This window comes from Podarcis erhardii (assembly GCF_964252035.2).
Source record: "Podarcis erhardii genome assembly, chromosome: 13".
In the NCBI taxonomy this organism is placed as follows: domain Eukaryota; kingdom Metazoa; phylum Chordata; class Lepidosauria; order Squamata; family Lacertidae; genus Podarcis; species Podarcis erhardii.
The window spans coordinates 42772126-42790810 of NC_138502.1; the positions used below are offsets into that span (position 1 = coordinate 42772126).

Consider the following 18685-nt stretch of genomic DNA (forward strand, 5'->3'; position numbering starts at 1 on the left):
AGAAAGCCTTCTCAGGGGCATATGGAGTCAAAATGACGCCAGAGCGCTTGAGAACGTTATGTGAACTAGAATGGCCAAAACAAAATACTGGATGGCCATCTCAGGGAACCTTTGATATAAATTTAGTAAGCAAACTTTGGACTGATATCGCCAAAGAAACTGGAGGGTGCCCAGAACAATTTTCATATATAGATTCCTGGCTGAGCACATTAAATAAAAATCCTCCATGGATAAGGAAATGCAAAGTCAAACGATGCAAATTATTGGCTGTAAAAGCTGAAGCTAGGAAAGGAATCTTGCCAAATAAACTCAAACCCATTTTTGAGGGACCAGAGGAAGAGGTGCTTCCACCTCCACCCTATGCTCCACATCGAAGGGAGCCTAATCCGAACACTCCACCAGTTGTAACCCCAAGGCAAGAAACTGGAATGAATAATGGGAGTGGAGTCACAGAGCTTGATTCCTTGATAAATTATGATAAATATCTTCAGGAGGCATTGGAGTCCTATAATAAAGCCCAAGCAGAAGTGGTTATTCCACCTGTGACTCCTAATAGACCTCCATCTACAGTCTCCTTTAGTGGAACAACTGATTGCCCACCCCAAACCCCTGTACATCCAAGTCCCAGAGAAATGTTACAGAAGTTACAGGGAGACCTTGCTCGGTCAGCAAGCAATACAGCCAGGCGTATAAAGCTGCTAAAAGAACGCCTTGCGACAGATACCATCCCCTATGATTTGAGGCCCCTAGAGCAAAGTGAAGAGAAAGGTCACGTAGTAGCCCCTCTTAGAAGAGTATTTGATGCACTTGAGGAGCCTGCGCTGGTTAATGGGCAACCCGGACCACGGCCACCTCGAACTTCGACCCTGCAATATATTCCATTCACGACTACGGATCTGATGAATTGGAAAACACACACCCCATCTTTTGCAGAAAAACCTCAGGCTATGATGGACTTGGTGACTTCAATAGTAAATACTCATAGCCCTACTTGGACAGATTGTCGCCAGCTCCTAAATACGCTTTTCACCACTGAGGAAAGGAGAGACATAATTGAAAAGGCACAGATATATTTGCGTGAGCAGGCCAGAGTGGGAAATATTTTTAATATTGATCGTCATCTTCAGGACAACTTTCCCTTGGAAGATCCTAATTGGGATCCAAACAATGCAATTCACCTGACCAGACTTACCACCTACCGCCAGACACTTGTGCAAGGTATCCGCAGGGCATGCCAGAAGCCCACTAATATGTCTAAAGTCTCAGAAGTAGAACAAAAACCAAATGAGAGTCCGGGAGACTTTTTAGAGAGGCTGCAGGAAGCCTATCGTATATGGACTCCTTTTGACCCTGAAGCCCCTGAAAACAGCAGAATGATTACTGCTACATTTGTGGCCCAGTGCGCTTCTGACATTCGTAAGAAAATTCAGAAATCAGAAGGATGGGAAGGGATGCTGATGAGCCAAATTATGGCCATTGCACGCCGAGTTTATCGGAATAGGGATGAGGCTGAGAAACAAGAGAAGAAGAAGTGGCAGAAGGAAAAGATGGTGATGCTAGCCACAGCAGTGAAGCAAGACCACCGCCCCTTAAATGGAGGGAGAGGGCGAGGAAAGAATCCACCACTGGGAAGGAATCAATGTGCAAATTGCAAGAAGGAGGGTCACTGGAAGCGGGAGTGTCCTGAACCCTTGAGGTTGGAAGAAGTACGCCCAGGCCCAGGCCCAGGCCCAGGCTCCGGCCCAAGAAACCAGGGACGGGGACGGGGAATGATCCGAGATGGAAGATATCAGAGACCAGGACAGGGACGGAGTAGAGACAATTTTATTGGACTGGCAGAAGAGGATTTTACTCAAGACTAGGAACGACCGGACTCCATAAAGTTAGGCTTCCAGGAGCCCACGGTCACGATTCAATTAGGGAGCCATTTAATAGACTTTATGATTGATACTGGGGCTGAATACTCAGTACTCCCAGAACTATTGCAGAAAAAGGCATCCAAAAGTGTAGTCATTAAAAGTGCCACTGGACAGTCAGCTAAGAGGTCTTTCCTCCAACCTTTGGAATGCCAGATTGGGGGACATCGTTTAACCCATCAGTTTTTGTATATACCTGAGTGTCCAATACCTCTCTTAGGCAGAGATATGCTGTCCAAATTGCAGGCCCAAATCACCTTCACTCCTCGAGGTCCAGAAATGAAACTGCCATCAAAAGCAGCAGGAATAATTACCCTCTCAGTACCTAAGGAACAATCATGGCGCCTAATGTCAGCCTTGCAAGTCCAACCCACATTGGATACAGAATTAAACAAGCTCCTCCGAACTCTACAGGTGCCACCAGGAGTATGGGCCGAAAATAGCCCACCAGGAATGGCTAAGAATATAGCTCCAATTGTAGTAACCCTAAAACCTATGGCTACCCCTGTATCTGTAAAGCAATATCCCTTACCCCGGCGAGCAGTGGAGGGCATCCAGAAACATTTGGACCGCCTATTAAAATATGGTCTGCTTAAGCCTTGCCAATCAGAATGGAACACACCCCTTTTGCCTGTTCGAAAACCTGGGACAGATGAATACAGGCCAGTGCAGGACTTGAGGCTCGTAAACCAGGCTGTCGAGACCTTGCACCCAAATGTACCAAACCCATATACCTTGCTGAGTTTGATCCCACCAGAAGCAACATTTTTTACTGTATTGGACTTGAAAGATGCATTCTTCTGTTGCCGGCTGGCACCACAGAGCCAACCTATATTTGCCTTCCAGTGGGAAGACCCTTTGACAGGAACAAAAGGCCAGCTAACCTGGACAAGATTGCCCCAAGGATTCAAAAATTCCCCAACTTTATTTGGCACTGCCTTGGCGAGGGATCTAACAAGTTACCCCTCAACACCGGGAGAAAAGGTGGTTCTGCAATATGTGGATGATCTTATACTAGCGGCAAAGGATTTTGATACCTGTAAAGAAGGGACAGAGGAACTGCTCCACTTGCTCTGGGAAGCTGGCTACCGAGTTTCCCAGAAAAAGGCACAGTTATGTTTAGAAAAGGTCAAATATTTGGGCTTTGACATCTCACACCAACAACGAGCATTGAGACCAGAGAGGAAAGAAGCTATTTGCCTTATCAAGGAACCTACCACAAGAAAACAACTTAGGGGATTCCTGGGAACAGCAGGGTTTTGTAGACTATGGATACCTGATTTCAGCAGTCTGGCCAAGCCCTTACATGAAAGCACTCGAGGTGCAGAAAAGGACCCATTCGTATGGGGACCTGAACAGAAACAAGCCTTTTTAGTTATCAAACAACGACTTATGGAGGCCCCAGCCCTTGGATTGCCTAATTCGGAAAAACCCTTTCAGCTGTATGTACATGAACAGAATGGGATTGCAGCGGCAGTCCTGACCCAGAGATTAGGAAGTTGGAACCGTCCAGTAGCTTATTTGTCTAAACAATTGGACTCAGTAGCAAAAGGATGGCCTCCATGCCTAAGGGCAGTAGCGGCCACTGCGAGCCTTGTCAAAGAAGCTGATAAATTTACCTTCGGCCAGACGATGTATGTGAATGTACCTCATGCTGTTCTGACACTCATGGAATATAAGGGTAGTTATTGGCTAACGAACCCAAGGATGGCTAGATACCAAGGCCTATTGTGTGAAAATCCCAGGATTCATCTACGAGTAGTGAATATGCTCAATCCAGCGACTTTGCTGCCCCTACCAGAGCTAGATGATGAAGAATCACATGATTGTCTCCAAATAATGGATGAAGTTTATTCCAGTAGACCTGATCTGAAAGATGAGCCATTGAAAAATCCAGATGTTGTATATTATACTGATGGTAGCAGTTACCTGCATGAAGGTGCCAGACGAGCAGGATATGCTGTGGTCACCAATGAGGAAGTTGTGGAAGCTGAAGCTTTGCCTGCTGGCACCTCAGCACAAAAAGCTGAACTTATAGGCTTAACTAGGGCTCTGCAATTGGCAGCCGGATGTAAGGCAAACATCTATACTGATTCTAAATATGCCTTCTTAACCCTGCATGCACATGGAGCTCTATGGAAAGAAAGAGGTCAAATCGGAGCCCACGGGAAGGCCTTGAAATATGGACCTGAAGTAGAAATCCTGTTGGAAGCAGTATGGGCTCCAGAACAGATTGCTGTAATGCACTGCAAAGGTCATGGACGAGGAAGGGATCCAATAACCAGAGGAAATCATGCTGCTGACAAAGCAGCCCGAGAGGCAGCCCGGAAGCCTGTGGGAGGATTTATAGCAGCCCTCATACCAGAGGTAGTTCCAGAAGAAGTTAAACCTCACTATACCCCAGAAGAGAGGAAGTGGGCTGAACAGGAAGGAGCGGTTATGAAGGACGGTTGGATGATCCTGCCGGACAATAGGATTTATGTACCTCATCATCTAGCAGGCACAATTGTAAGAAATTATCATGAATCTACTCACCTTGGCGGTACTGCAACCAGAGAGAGTCTCAGTCGGAAGTTGTATATTATTAATCTATCACAATTAGCAACTTGCATTTCACAGAAATGTGTTCTTTGTGCTAAAAACAATCCCAGGCAGGGACCAGTACAACCTCCTGGAATTCAGCATGTGGGATACGTCCCCATGGAAAGCCTAATTGTGGACTTCACAGAGCTGGTCCCTTCTAAGGGATTCAAGTATCTCCTTGTATTTGTAGATACTCTTACCGGATGGGTTGAAGCTTTTCCCACCCGAACTGAAAAAGCACGAGAGGTAACTAAGAGACTCCTCACTGAATTGATCCCAAGGTTCGGATTACCTAGATGCATTGGAAGTGATAATGGGCCAGCGTTCATTGATCAAGTAGTACAAGATGTATGTCGAGTCCTACAAGTAAAATGGAGACTGCATGCAGCATATAGGCCTCAGAGTTCAGGGAAAACTGAAAGAATGAATCGGACTCTGAAAACCCAATTGGCAAAATTAACCCAGGAAACGGGATTGGGATGGGTAGATGTGTTACCCATAACACTGTTTCGTGTTCGGTGTGCACCCACAAAAAGACTTAAGTTGTCACCTTTTGAGCTCCTGTATGGGAGACCGCCCTCCTTTGTTCAGGATATTCCAGCTGACCTTAAACAAATAGGAGATCATGTGACACAGGGACAAGTGCAATCTCTCTCCCGTGTTTTTGTTTCTCTTAACAGGTGGGCCCTCGAGCGCACGCCGTGCAGCATTGCCGAGCCGATTCATCAGTTCCAGGCTGGCGATAGCGTATGGGTGAAAGAGTGGAAACGCGATCCACTTGCACCTAAGTGGCGTGGACCTTACACCGTCTTGCTCTCTACTCCAACAGCGGTGAAGGTAGCTGAGGTGACCCGCTGGATTCATCACTCTCGTTTGAAGAAGACCGAAGGCAGTTGGACGTGCAAAGGTGACCCCTCTAATCCTTTAAAACTAACTCTCTCCAAAAACCCCTGTATCTAGCCCTACCGGGAACGGGCTAGGTCACGGGCAACATTAGACGACCGGCCTGCTGCAGCCACAACCTGGAAGCTGGCTGACCTGCGCACGCCTGAAGCTTGAGGAGCGTCTGAACCAGCGACTATGAATGGGAAGATTCTCTTATACAATTGATTGACTGCCCCCTTGTGGAACAATTATAAGTGATATTACTCATTGGGGATCCTCGGGATATATGTTTTGGTCTTGGTGGTTCCCCATTTCTGTCACTGGGGGAATTATATTGGGGCTAATAATTATTTGCTATCACAATAAGGTAATCTTTTGTGGAAGGAATGCATATGCTAGACATCAACATGATTTTATTATTAATCCTGATCCCTTGGGAAGGGGAAGGGTCCGTGAATCTGACCAAATTTGCTAAATATGGATTCCGCCATGACCACAATATGTGGGTAGGCTTAGCTGAGATGGTAGCCAATGTTGCAAATAGGACTAATTGCCTTGTTTGCTCTCTTGGGCCAGATGATTCAGAGGGAGGTATGCCCTTATTACCAATACCATTAAGTGCCATTGGTATGGTAAGCGAAATGCCACACCAAACAGAAGTACAGAATTTCCCCGGATGGAACTCAACTAAACCAATACGAGTTATACCTGTGCAAGGGGAAATCTGTGTGCATAAATCATCAGATGCAGCTGATCCTACCATGATAGGCTCTTCTCATTGTCACCATACTTGGGATTATATTAAGAATAGTCAAACCTGGGCGAACGGTACTACCCATCGAACTCGGAATACCTTGCCCTGTGCACCTCCTTTTATTCATGCATGGAAAGTGGTGTGGAACATAACTGTGACAGAAAAAGGCAATCTAACATACTGCACTGTGAACTCTCTACCCCTTTTGATATTTCGCCTTTTGCACTCCACGTACCAAAAACCTCAGACCCGATGGTTGTGGTGGATATGTGGAGAATGGGCATACAAGAAACTCCCTTCCAAATGGAGTGGGACTTGTTTCTTGGGATGGGTATTACCACCAATGTGGATTATGCCCACTAGTTCGGCCAAGCGTACACGAAGAAACGCTGATATTTCTCATATAGCAGGAGGAAGTACCCAAAGTTGGAGCGATACTGATGATTGGCCACCAGAGCGCATTATAGCCTATTATGATCCTGCCTCCTGGAATCCTGGTGAGCTCATACAAGGGGCACGGGATCCTATTTATAATCTAAACAGAATAATTTGATTGCAAGCAGTAGTGGAACTTGTAACCAATGCAACGGCCCAGAGTTTGAGACTTATTGCACAACAGTTGGATGAAAGTAGAGCCGCCATTTTGCAGCTGAAAATGGGAATGGATTATGTACTTGCCAGGCAGGGAGGCCTATGTGGAGTCTTGAACTTGACAGGGAATGCCTGTTGCTTTAACATTTCTGATAATGGTGAGGCAATCCGTGTGTTGGCCACAAAGATGGAGAATATAGCACATGTCCCAGTACAAACATGGGAAGGATGGGATATGCGATGGCTCACCAATTGGTTACCTAATGTCGCAGGACTCAAAGGGATACTATTGTCTTGCTTGTTTTTCTTGACAGTAGTAGTATTGGTTTTATGTATGATGCCATGTATCATTTCATGTTTTAGAAGTACAATTAGCAAGATGGTTTCAAATGAAACTCTACCTCATATCATGGCCCTATACAGAGCTTTACCTCAGGAATATGATGAAGGTCAAGCCATCAAGGACACTTGGGATGAAGGTCCTTGAGCTTGAAAGGGGGGAATGAGGCATCTAATCATAAGCCTGCATTTTTATCAAAGCATATATATATTTTATTAAGGCTTGCTTGTATTTAAAATGAGCTTTAAAAAGGATTTTCAAATGTTTCATGCCAGGCAGAAAGAACCTTGGCAAGATGTTTTTCCTCCTAAGACAAGGGGGCCCCCCTGATTTATAGCAGGAAAAACAATTCTCAAAGTCATAAAAAAGGAATTACAGACAACTGACCTTGCAGATTGCAAAACACCATTAGGAATGAGGAAAATGATACCATGGGGCCTCTCTTAAACCTTGAGTTGTATTTTCAAAGGCCAGGAGCAAATGGGGAAAAACATTTAGCTGACAGAAAAGAGAGCATTTTTGAAAAGTCTTTTCTAAAGCTGTTTCTTTCTTAAACTGAGAGAGTTAAAAAGGTTAAATGTGTTAAATATTGGGAAAGGCAACTGGCTTGGCTGTAGAAGGAGTAGCTTCTTTCTATTTTATTTTGAGGCTGGAGAGGAGGGTGAAAGGGGGAGGTGCAAACTGAAGAGGCTTCTTTTAAAAGCTGTTTTTTTTACTGAGTTCCTTCCTTTTCACTTTGAGAAGCTTTATTCTTTTAAAAGGCTACATATGATAAATGTATGAAATATATTAGCTTAAATATATTGGCTTAAATGTAATTATGCAAAGGATTTAAGAAATGCTAGATTCTTATTTCATAGAGTCATATTGTAATAGGAGACCAGAGGGGCAAATGAGCCCAGCCTCCTGCTAGACAGGAGACGCCATAGAGCACTCTTGATATATAGTTGTCAGGCATTTGTTTAGAAACCTTCAATTGAAGGAAATCTTTCAATGTTGATGTGAACTCAAGATCCTTGACATCTGTTGAAGATAAAAATGTAAGATTAACCATTTGTTTTAGAAGGCAATAGGGCAAGGAGGGCAAGAGGTGAGCTGGTAATTAAGATTCCATGTAAGATATATTATTACTTATTTGTCATTTATATATAGCTCTTTGTCTCCCATATAAGGACAGAAGGAAGTGGGTGTATCTTTTGTGATTGGTTCTAGCAAACAGCCAATAGGAATTTCAACCAGGCTGATTGGACAGAGGCAGCCACAGGAGGAGCAAAGGGGGCTGGATTAAGGAAATATAAGTGCTGGCCAGGATGGCAGGAGGCCAGGCCAGAGCTTGGTAACCATGTACCACTGTGCCTCTTATTTATTTGTCTGACAAATAAATTACTATTTTAATTTCTCTATTGCTGCGTTGAATATTTCATTCCAGCTAAGCGTTAACCACAAGCAGGGTGCTACAACGATGGGACCTGGTTTGTGGGGAACAGAGCGGCCCCTGAGAATGCAGAAGTTGGTCCCCCATTCTTTACAAAGCTTCCTCTGCCCATCAGCCGAGCCTGAGTCACAAGTTCCTCTCTTGTCTACGCTGTGTTTCATGTCCTTTTAATTTTTGAAGGTGCCTTGCATATGATAATTCAGGAACAGATATTTAAGTCAGTGTGAATCATAACCCGATCAGCTTAAATTTTCAGACCTTGCCAGGAATTATATTTTGAAATTGGAATAAAATACTACTAAAAAAGAGAGGAAGAAATAATAAGAAAAACGAAAGAAGTGCTCTCTCTCCCCTTCTCTCTCTCTTATCCAAACCTGTCAAAAGTACAGTGGTACCTTGGGTTAAGTACTTACTTAATTCGTTCCGGAAGTCTGTTCTTAACGTGAAACTGTTCTTAACCTGAGGTACCACTTTAGCTAATGGGGCTTCCCGCTGCTGCAGCACGATTTCTGTTCTCATCCTGAGGTAAAGTTCTTAACCCGAGGTACTATTTCTGGGTTAGCGGAGTCTGTAACCTGTAAGTGTCTGTAAGCGTATGTAACCTGAAGCGTATGTAACCCGAGGTACCACTGTAATACTATGGGGCACAAGTACATGAGTTCTTATTAGCATGTCTGCCTTTCAAATTAAATTTCATGGGTACGATCCTATACCTCAGATCCATGGGCTGAGAGGCTTTAGAACAGCGTTTCCCAAACTTCGGCGTCCAGTGGTTTTTGGACTACAACTCCCATTATCCCTAGTGTTGTAAACAAAAACTGCTCCCTTTCCCTTATGGGGGACACAAGAGCCCTTATAGAGTCCTTTCTAGGTTCTCCATTGGTAAGAGAAAATAACAGAGGCCAACCAGAGAATATTGAGAAGCAAAGCAGCTAGTAAGCCTGATCTTTATTAAAGCTGTTACAACAGGGTGCTCCCCCCACATGCAGGAGAGAGGAGGAGGACCCCGAACCAACTGTGCAAGCCCTTATATAGGTGGTGGGGGGTGAGTGTTCAGACCCCTGGGCTCTCACTTGTGGGGTGCCTCAGGGTTCTGTCCTCTCCCCCATGCTTTTTAATATCTATATGAAGCCGCTGGGAGAGATCATCAGGGGGTTTGGACTGGGTGTTCATCAGTATGCAGATGACACCCAGCTCTACCTCTCCTTTAAATCAGAACCAGTGAAGGCGGTGAAGGTCCTGTGTGAGTGCCTGGAGGCGGTTGGAGGTTGGATGGCGGCTAACAGATTGAGGTTGAATCCTGACAAGACAGAAGTACTGTTTTTGGGGGACAGGAGGCGTGCAGGTGTGGAGGATTCCCTGGTCCTGAATGGGGTAACTGTGCCCCTGAAGGACCAGGTGCGCAGCCTGGGAGTCATTTTGGACTCACAGCTGTCCATGGAGGCGCAGATTAACTCTGTGTCCAGGGCAGCTGTCTACCAGCTCCACCTGGTACACAGGCTAAGACCCTACCTCCCCGCGGACTGTCTCGCCAGAGTGGTGCATGCTCTAGTTATCTCACGCTTGGACTACTGCAATGCGCTCTACGTGGGGCTACCTTTGAAGGTGACCCGGAAACTGCAATTAATCCAGAATGCGGCAGCTAGACTGGTGACTGGGAGTGGCCGCCGGGACCACATAACACCGGTTCTGAGAGATCTGCATTGGCTCCCAGTATGTTTCCGAGCACGATTCAAAGTGTTGGTGCTGACCTTTAAAGCCCTAAACGGCCTCGGTCCTGTATACCTGAAGGAGCGTCTCCACCCCCATCGTTCAGCCCGGACACTGAGATCCAGCGCCGAGGGCCTTCTGGCGGTTCCCTCATTGCGAGAAGTGAGGCTACAGGGAACCAGACAGAGGGCCTTCTCGGTAGTGGCGCCCGCCCTGTGGAATGCCCTCCCATCAGATGTCAAAGAGATAAAGAATTACCTGACGTTCAGAAGACATCTCAAGGCAGCCCTGTTCAGGGATGTTTTTAATATGTAATGCTGTATTGTTTTTAATACTGATTGGGAGCCGCCCAGAGTGGCTGGGGAAACTCAGCCAGATGGGCGGGGTATAAATAATAAATTATTATTATTATTATATAGACTTTTGAACTGCCCACCCTGGAGCCCAAGACCACCCCCCAGTTCATCATATATACATCAGAGAAGGGGCGGACTACAACAGAAATCTGAGTGCCTTGTTTTTATCCTGTCTGCCAGGTTACCTGATTGGATTACCTGGGGATCCTGGCCACTCTTTTGTTATGATAACAACTATTGTGGGGTTTCAGACATGTGGTTTATACATTTATGTATGTGCTTGCTTGGTACATTTATGAACTTTTATTTTCTATATATAAGACCTAAAAATTCTTATAACACTACCTAGTAGGACCAGTGGTCAGGGATGATGGGATTTGTAGTTCCAAAACAGCTGGACACCCAAGTTTGAGAAACCGTGATTTAGAAGATGGAGTGAGCTCAGCAGAACCAGAGCTATGTTGCCCAATGGACATGGCATGCACCCCAGTGGAACTCCCATGATGCACTGAGATTAAACACCACTGATGAAGATAATCCAGTAAACCAATCAAAAACAGGGTGGAGGTATGGACAGGATATAGGCGGAGCACTAATGCCAAATCCTATGGCGCTTCATTCCCCAGGCACACCCCTGTTGACAAGACTTTGGACCAGGTCCAGGCCTGGCATGATAAATTTCCCTCTCATTGACCTCGATGGGAGGGAGAAAGGAAAAACAGCTTTTGCCACCCGCTGTGGCAGAGAAATGGAGATGCGGGTGGCGCTGTGGTCTAAACCACCGAACCTCTTGGGCTTGCCGATCAGAAGGTTGGCGGTTCGAATCTCCGTGACGGGGTGAGCTCCCGTTACTCTGTCCCAGCTCCTGGCAACCTAGCAGTTCGAAAGCACGCCAGTGCAAGTAGATAAATAAGTACAGCTGTGGTGAGAAAGGTAAACGGCATTTCCGTGCGCTCTACTTTCTGTCACGGTGTTCCGTTGCGCCAGAAGCGGTTTAGTCATGTTGGCCACATGACCCGGAAAGCTGTCTGTGGACAAACGCCGGCTCCCTTCTGTATTATTATTATTTTTATCTTATGTTGTATCCTTGTATTAATTTTATCTTTACTTGTACCAATGTACCTGCATCTTTTCTGCTATTGCAATAAGAATCACCAGTTGAGGGCTATGAATGAGAAATGACATAGTTGTCCGTGGCTACACATCGCCATCTACTGAGTCTACAGTATACACACACCAATTCACAAGTTCAAATGACTTTATTCAAAAGCATGGCTACATAGACAATCGCACCTATATATGCAAAGTAGAGGAAAAACACCCAAAATCCTGTCTTCATTTCCTCTCTTATCGATCTGCCCCCAGGCATCACGCAAAGCCTTCCTGAAAGTCAGAACACAAACAATACTTTTTGTTGTTTAGTCGTTTAGTCGTGCCCTACTCTTTGTGACCCCATGGACCAGAGCACGCCAGGCGCTCCTGTCTTCCACTGCCTCCTGCAGTTTGATCAGACTCATGTTTGTAGCTTCGAGAACACTGTCCAACCATCTCGTCCTCTGTCGTCCCCTTCTCCTTGTGCCCTCCATCTTTCCCAACATCAGGGTCTTTTCCAGGGAGTCTTCTCTTCTCATGAGGTGGCCAAAGTATTGGAGCCTCAGCTTCAGGATCTGCCCTTCCAGTGAGCACTCAGGGCTGATTTCCTTAAGAATGGATAGGTTTGATTTTCTTGCAGTCCATGGGACTCTCCAGAGTCTCCTCCAGCATCATAATTCAAAACCATCATAATTCAAAAGCATCAATTCTTTGGCGGTCAGCCTTCTTTATGGTCCAGCTCTCACTTCCAATAGCCATCAGTAAACATCAGAAAAAACAAGAATCTGCCTCAGTCCTTTTGTATACAGTATGCTGTCTACAACACAGCAATCTAATCCAAGTATCATCAAACACACTCTGTACAGTGTTCCATTTCTCCAAAGGTATTGGACTATATTAAAGGGAATTTACACTTTTTATTCTCTTTTTCATTTTTCCCCTTTTTAAAATGCATTTTATTTTGCTGATAAAAACGTTGTTAATTAACTCATTATTGTCAAAAATTGTACATCTCAACATAAACATAATAAAGAAAAGAGAAAACAAAAACAAAAACCAACATACAAAACAAAACAAAAAATCACATAGACCATTTTAAATATATCTATACAGTGGTACCTCGGGTTAAGAACTTAATTCGTTCTGGAGGTCTGTTATTAACCTGAAACTGTTCTTAACCTGAAGCACCATTTTAGCTAATGGGGCCTCCCGCTGCGCCACTGCTGCACGATTTCTGTTCTCATCCTGAAGCAAAGTTCTTAACCCGAGGTACTACTTCCGGGTTAGCGGAGTCTGTAACCTGAGGTGTATGTAACCTGAAGCCTATGTTAGTCTGCGAAGGCAGCACTGAGCATCATATAAATTTGCGGGAATGTAGTTATAACTTCTTTGATTACACATAAAAAACCAGCCATCTGGTAAGCGCACATGGGCATAATGAAAAGTAATCTGTTGAACATGTGAGCAATTCCAAGTTGCTTCCTCACTGCAATTCACAATCTGAGCACAAGAGGTGTCTGGTGGTGCTGCAACTCTAGGTGTGTATAATGATATTTCATCCAGAGGTAACTTTTGTTTCACCTGTCCCCAATCATGGAGATTGGTATAACCAATGATACCTTCAGAAATCCATTTAGAAAACCACTTTCCCATGTGTGTGGCATGTGCCATATGGAAAGGCTGTGTACAAACTGGGATCAGACAATTTCCTAAGGTAGTGTGCATATCATATGTTTCACTCAGACAAAAATGAGAGACATTAGCAACTTCAGCTAAATGCATCTGTCAGGCTCATGTTCCCTGAGAAAAGGTGGACTGCGGGGGGGGGGGCCACTGGTGAAGGACGATGAACTAAGGCAATTGATCCGGGACGATGCTTTTGCTCGGCGGAAGCTAGATGAGCTAAGGCAACGAGGAGGAGCTGAGGGAGGTTTCAAGGAAAAAGGGGGGCTCCTGTTCTATCGGGGGGCTTTGTATATTCCAGGTGAAACCCTAAGAGACAGAGTCCTCAAGCAACTTCATGACAGCTCCACGGCAGGACATTTTGGGCAACACAAAACCATGTTGTTGGTTACCAGGGAATATTGGTGGCCCAAAGTGAGGGAAGACGTAAGGGAATATGTGAGAGGGTGTGAGACCTGCCAGAGGGCCAAAGGGAAGAGGGCTGCTCCGGCAGGGTTATTGGAGCCTCACGGTTTTGGCGCAAGCATATGAGTTTGCTGCAAGTAGAGGTGAGCTTCACCACCGCAAGGCACCCCGAAACCAATGGGCAGGCGGAAAGAGCAAATGCTGTTTTGCAACAGTATTTGCGGTGTTATGTCAGTCAGAGGCAGAATGACTGGGTGGACGGATTAGGACTAGCGGAGTTTGCGTACAATAATGCTGAGAACGTGTCCACCGGGATGACTCCTTTCTTCGCCAATCACGGAAGTCACCCTAGGGCTTTCCCAGGGAGGGGGGAGGAGTCGTGGAGTGTACCGGCCACAGAACAGTTTGCGGAGGAAATGGAGGCGATTCACCAACAGCTCCAGTTGAACCTGGAAAGGGCCAAGGAAGTATACAAGAGGGAGGCAGACAAGCATCGGAGACCAGGGGAGACCATTCGGGTTGGGGACAAGGTGTGGTTGTCAACACAAGGGTTGCCCTGGAAGGGGGGGGTGCAAGAAGCTCAAACCCAGGAGGGTGGGTCCCTTTGAGGTCATCCAGCAGGTAAATCCAGTGGCCTTTAAGTTAAGGCTGCCTGAGAGATTCATCCCGTCTTCCATAGGTCACTGTTGTGGCCCTACAGGGGAGGGGGGATCAGGCAGGGAAGAGGGGAAGGGGAGGTTCCACCGCCCGAAATTGAGGAAAGGGAGCAAGGCCACAAGGTAACTGAAATACTGGACTCCCATTGGAACGGGGAGCAGCTAGAGTATTTGGTGGCTTGGGAAGGGGCTCCCAGTTCGGAAAACGCTTGGGTTCTGGAAGGTTGCATTACTGAGGATTATTTGGTGGAGTTCCACGATTTATTTCCCAACAAACCCAACCCCCCGGGTAGGTTCTTTGAACAGGTGTTCGGTCCGACGGATGATGAAGACGACTTTGAGGGTTTCCCACCATCAGACAATGAGGGAAGAGGCCGGAGAGAAGGACATCTCAAAGATCGCTGGGAGCCTGCGGGTTTGGGGGAGGGCTAGGGTAATGTTTTTGAAGATGCAGAAAATGAAGATGAGATTTTCCTAGGTTTCACCCCCGAGAAACCTGATAAAGAAGAAATGGGAATGGCAGTCTCTCCAGAGGAGGAGAGAGGGGCCTTTGGGGAGGGGGTGGATGTCAGGGAACTGGAGGCAGAGAAGGGGGGGAGAATGGGCACCTACCGGGGAAAACCTCCTTTAATAAGCAGCTGCTCTTCCTCTGACGAGGAAGGTGACGAAGGGTTGTCAGGAGGTAATGAATCTGAGGGGGGGGGGAGGCACTTCTGGGGCCAAGTCACTCTCGTCAGAGAGGAAGGAGGGGGGCTGGGCTTCGGAAGTGGTTATGCTGGGGAAAATCGAAAGGAAATTTAGTCGGGACAACTGACCTGCCCTGATTAAGACGGACTTTTGACCTGCTTGTACATAGCTTCAAAGGGGCAATAAATCTTGTAAATATGGCTGAATTCCTGGACTCTTATCTTTGCTAGCACTCACAACTAATTGCTGACAGCATCCATTTTTTTTTTATTATTTTTTTAGGAGTGTAAGTGAAATTTTATTGGGAGGGGATAGCAGTTGAACAGCAGCAACTGAAGAGTAAGAAGAATCCCTGTATTTAAAACACTCAGTAGCTCCTGCTGAACACACATATAGGAAGCCACTCTGCCATGCTTCCCATTTGGCCCCAGACACCCCACATCCTACAGAAACGAATACACCGTAGCACAGGAAAGTCAAATCACCAAGAAACCACTGCAGAATAAAAAGGGAATGTGGAGAATTGAACTGTGTTGAACACTCTTTAGTTGCATTAACTACATTTTCATTTCATCACTGTAATACAAATAAATAAATAAATAAATACCCCACCACAGTTGCTTGCAGGAACTGGTTCAGATTTCTTTTTAAATACCAGAAACTTTAGTCCGCTACATAAGTGTTTGGAAGTTACTTATGTTTATATGGAAATTAAGCCAGTATTAATACTTTTCTACAGCAGTAAACGCACACCAGGAAGGCCAGGACAAAACACAAATCAAGGAATGGAGTTTTCCCAAAGCTGCAGTGTGAAAGGACTATAAATTGATTTCCATACACATGGCTGGCTTCTCTTTGCTGTAGGAAATCCAAGCGGAGCTGTAAGGAATGAGACATGTAAAAAGGTTTCTTGAGAAGGGGAATGACACTCCATATGCAGTTTAGTTTTCTGCACCTTCTGAGGCATCACATTCTTCTCCTGCGCTGTCTGATGTCCATAATGTGAGGTTGTCTCTAAGCAACTGCATGATGAGAGCGCTGTCTTTGGACAAGTCTTCATTCAGCGTATCAAGTTCTGCAGTGGCTCCATCAAAAGCTGTCTTTGCCAATGTGCAAGCCAGCTCTGGGTTGTTGAGGATCTCATAGGAAAATACGGAAAAGTTAAGCGCTAAGCCTAAACGAATTGGATGTGTGGGTTGCATCTCTTTCTTGCTGATGTCAAATGCCTCCTGATAAGCCGCCTGTGAATTTTCTATTGTTTGTTTTCTGTCATCTCCGCTGGCAACCTCCGCCAGGTATCGAAAGTAGTCTCCCTTCATCTTCAGCTAGAACACCTTGCTCTCTGGGTTAGTTGCATTAGCTATTAAGTACTTGTCCAGCAACTGCAGAACTGTAGTGCAGATGGACTTAAGTTCAAACTCCACTTTCTCTCGGTAGTCCTTGACAAGCTGCATCTTCTTGTCATTTCCGTCAGTCTTCTGCTCAATGCTAGAGATCACTCACCAAGCAGAGCGTCTTCCCCCAACCACATTCTTGTACGCCACAGCGAGAAGATTGCGTTCTTCATTGGATAATTCAGCACCTTGCTCTGTCACTGCCTTCATGCAGGTAGCCAGGAACATCCTATGGCCTTCTGGGAGGAGGCTTGGGCAGCAGCCACAGCGGTGCAGGGGGGAGATTCTGCAAGAAAGAAGGGATCTTTAAAGCAGAGGATCTTTAAAGGGATCTCTAAACGCTAAAGGTTGCTTCCCCCTGTCCCATTACCTCCGAGGCAGGTTTCCTCCACCTGGGCTCCAGTCCCTCCCGGGATCCGGCGGCTCCGAGGCTGAGTCGTTCCCTCGCTGCAAAGCAAAGGAGACATCAGCCGGCGCTCCCAGCCAGGCTAGCCCCAGTCTGGGGCAGGAGGGTGGGGGACCTGGGAAGGGGGCATTTCCTCCTACCTGATCTTACAAGTTCCCCAAACCTGGCCTCCGCCTCCGTACGGGCGTCTTGGATCCGCCCCGGCCGGCCTTGCTCAGAAGCAGCAGCCAAGGTTTCCTCCCTCTCTAAAATCACTCGAGATGTTCTTCGAATTGGAGGAAACCTTGTCTGCTGCTTCTGCGGCAGGCAGGGCCGGGGAGGAGCCATGCCCACACGGAGACGGGGCAGTGGGGAACCGGCGCGAGGGTCCTCAGCCCGGAACCGCCGGGATGGTATCTTGCTCTTCGTCCCGGGAGCCGGATCTGAAGCCTCATCCCTGGAGAAATTAGGAAAAATATGGGCTAAGAAGGCAAAGAAAGAACCTGAAATGCAATATATTTCTGCCAACTCTATGCCTAAACTGAAGCCCAAACACGGAGAGCTATCTATTTCCCAAAATATTTAGCTATGGACTAGCAGGTATAGATTCATGCAGTTCTGAAGCCATAGTCGTGGAGTCAGTTCCGGGGGTGGGGGGCTGTTCCCCAAGGCAATAGCTGGGGGGGGGGGGGAGAGAAGTGGACCACAAAGAAACTACAGGACTATCTAAATCAGGCCTTCCTCCTCCAGCTGGCTGTCCCATTGCTGGCATGAGGAAATGGCAATCCCCACCCCCAGCGATGAGAGAGCCACTTCTTCCCCTGGTCCACTTCCACCCACCATGTCCGCTTCTGTCTGAAGGAAGGAAGGACGTATGGGGTGGGGAGAATTCTGGGATGCATCTCCACAGAACCTTCCCAAGCAGAGCCAGATTGCCCAATGGGCAGAGCAGGCACCGGCCCTCGGCCCCTGCAACAACGGATCGCCATAAATATTCTTGGTTTTGCGTAATAAAATTGGATTGTTAATATTTCTGGTTGGTAGAATCAAATCACAGCATACCTGCACATTCGGAGTTTCCCCCTTGCACCGCTGGGCTGCTGCTGCCTCTGGTGGTGGGGGTGGGCCGGAGCCTTGGGCTTTCCTCCCAAACCATGGCCCTGGGAGAGACAAAGGACATTGTATTTTCCTGGCATAAGCATCCACTCTAGGGCACCGGGGTCCCCTGGGCCCTCCCCAATTATTGGGGGCTGGGGTGAGGCGGGACTGCTCCCCACCCCCAGCCCAACCCTATATGGCACATGTGGGGAGTGGGTTCCCCATGGAATTAACATACCTCAACTTGCAGCGCTTCCCCACGGTGCTGAACTTGCCTTCCATTTTGAGAAGCTGTGAGACAGAAAGGAAAAAAAAACAGAGGAAGTTAGCAACCAGTTATTCATAACAGAAAATATCTTCTGGGGTCCACAGCTGAGGACCTGCCAAGCTATCAACAGCTGTGGACAAGGCAAGCCAGGGAGCCAGGCCACACGAATCAGGGACGGGTGAGGCTAATAATAATAATAATAATAATGTTTTTATTTAATACTTTTATTTTGCTTTAAACCAATATAGATAAATATAATCAACCAAAATTACAAAAGAAAAATCCTTAAGAATAATAATAATAATGAAAAAAGCTAAAAACAACTACAAAAAATATCAAAGTACATGGCATAGAACATAAGCCATTATGGGAAAGAAAAAAGGTAAAGGAAAAAAGAAGGAGGAGGAAGGAAAAAAAGAAAAAAAAAGGGGGGGGGAGAAAAAAAAG

General features: G+C 46.3%; 1 protein-coding gene and 1 pseudogene across 2 annotated transcripts in view; both read right to left on the bottom strand.

Moving 5' to 3' along the window:
- The window catches only part of LOC309328256 (uncharacterized protein), a gene marked incomplete at its 5' end in the record, with an annotated part of 174132 nt that overhangs the window by 102615 nt on the left and 52832 nt on the right, over positions 1-18685 (bottom strand). The window lies entirely within an intron of this gene.
- On the bottom strand, positions 15623-17037 carry LOC309327090 (14-3-3 protein theta pseudogene; annotated as a pseudogene). Its single transcript, XR_014161594.1, has 2 exons — positions 16858-17037; positions 15623-16773 (listed from the first exon to the last, which is right to left on the bottom strand). The product of XR_014161594.1 is annotated as a 14-3-3 protein theta pseudogene (transcript).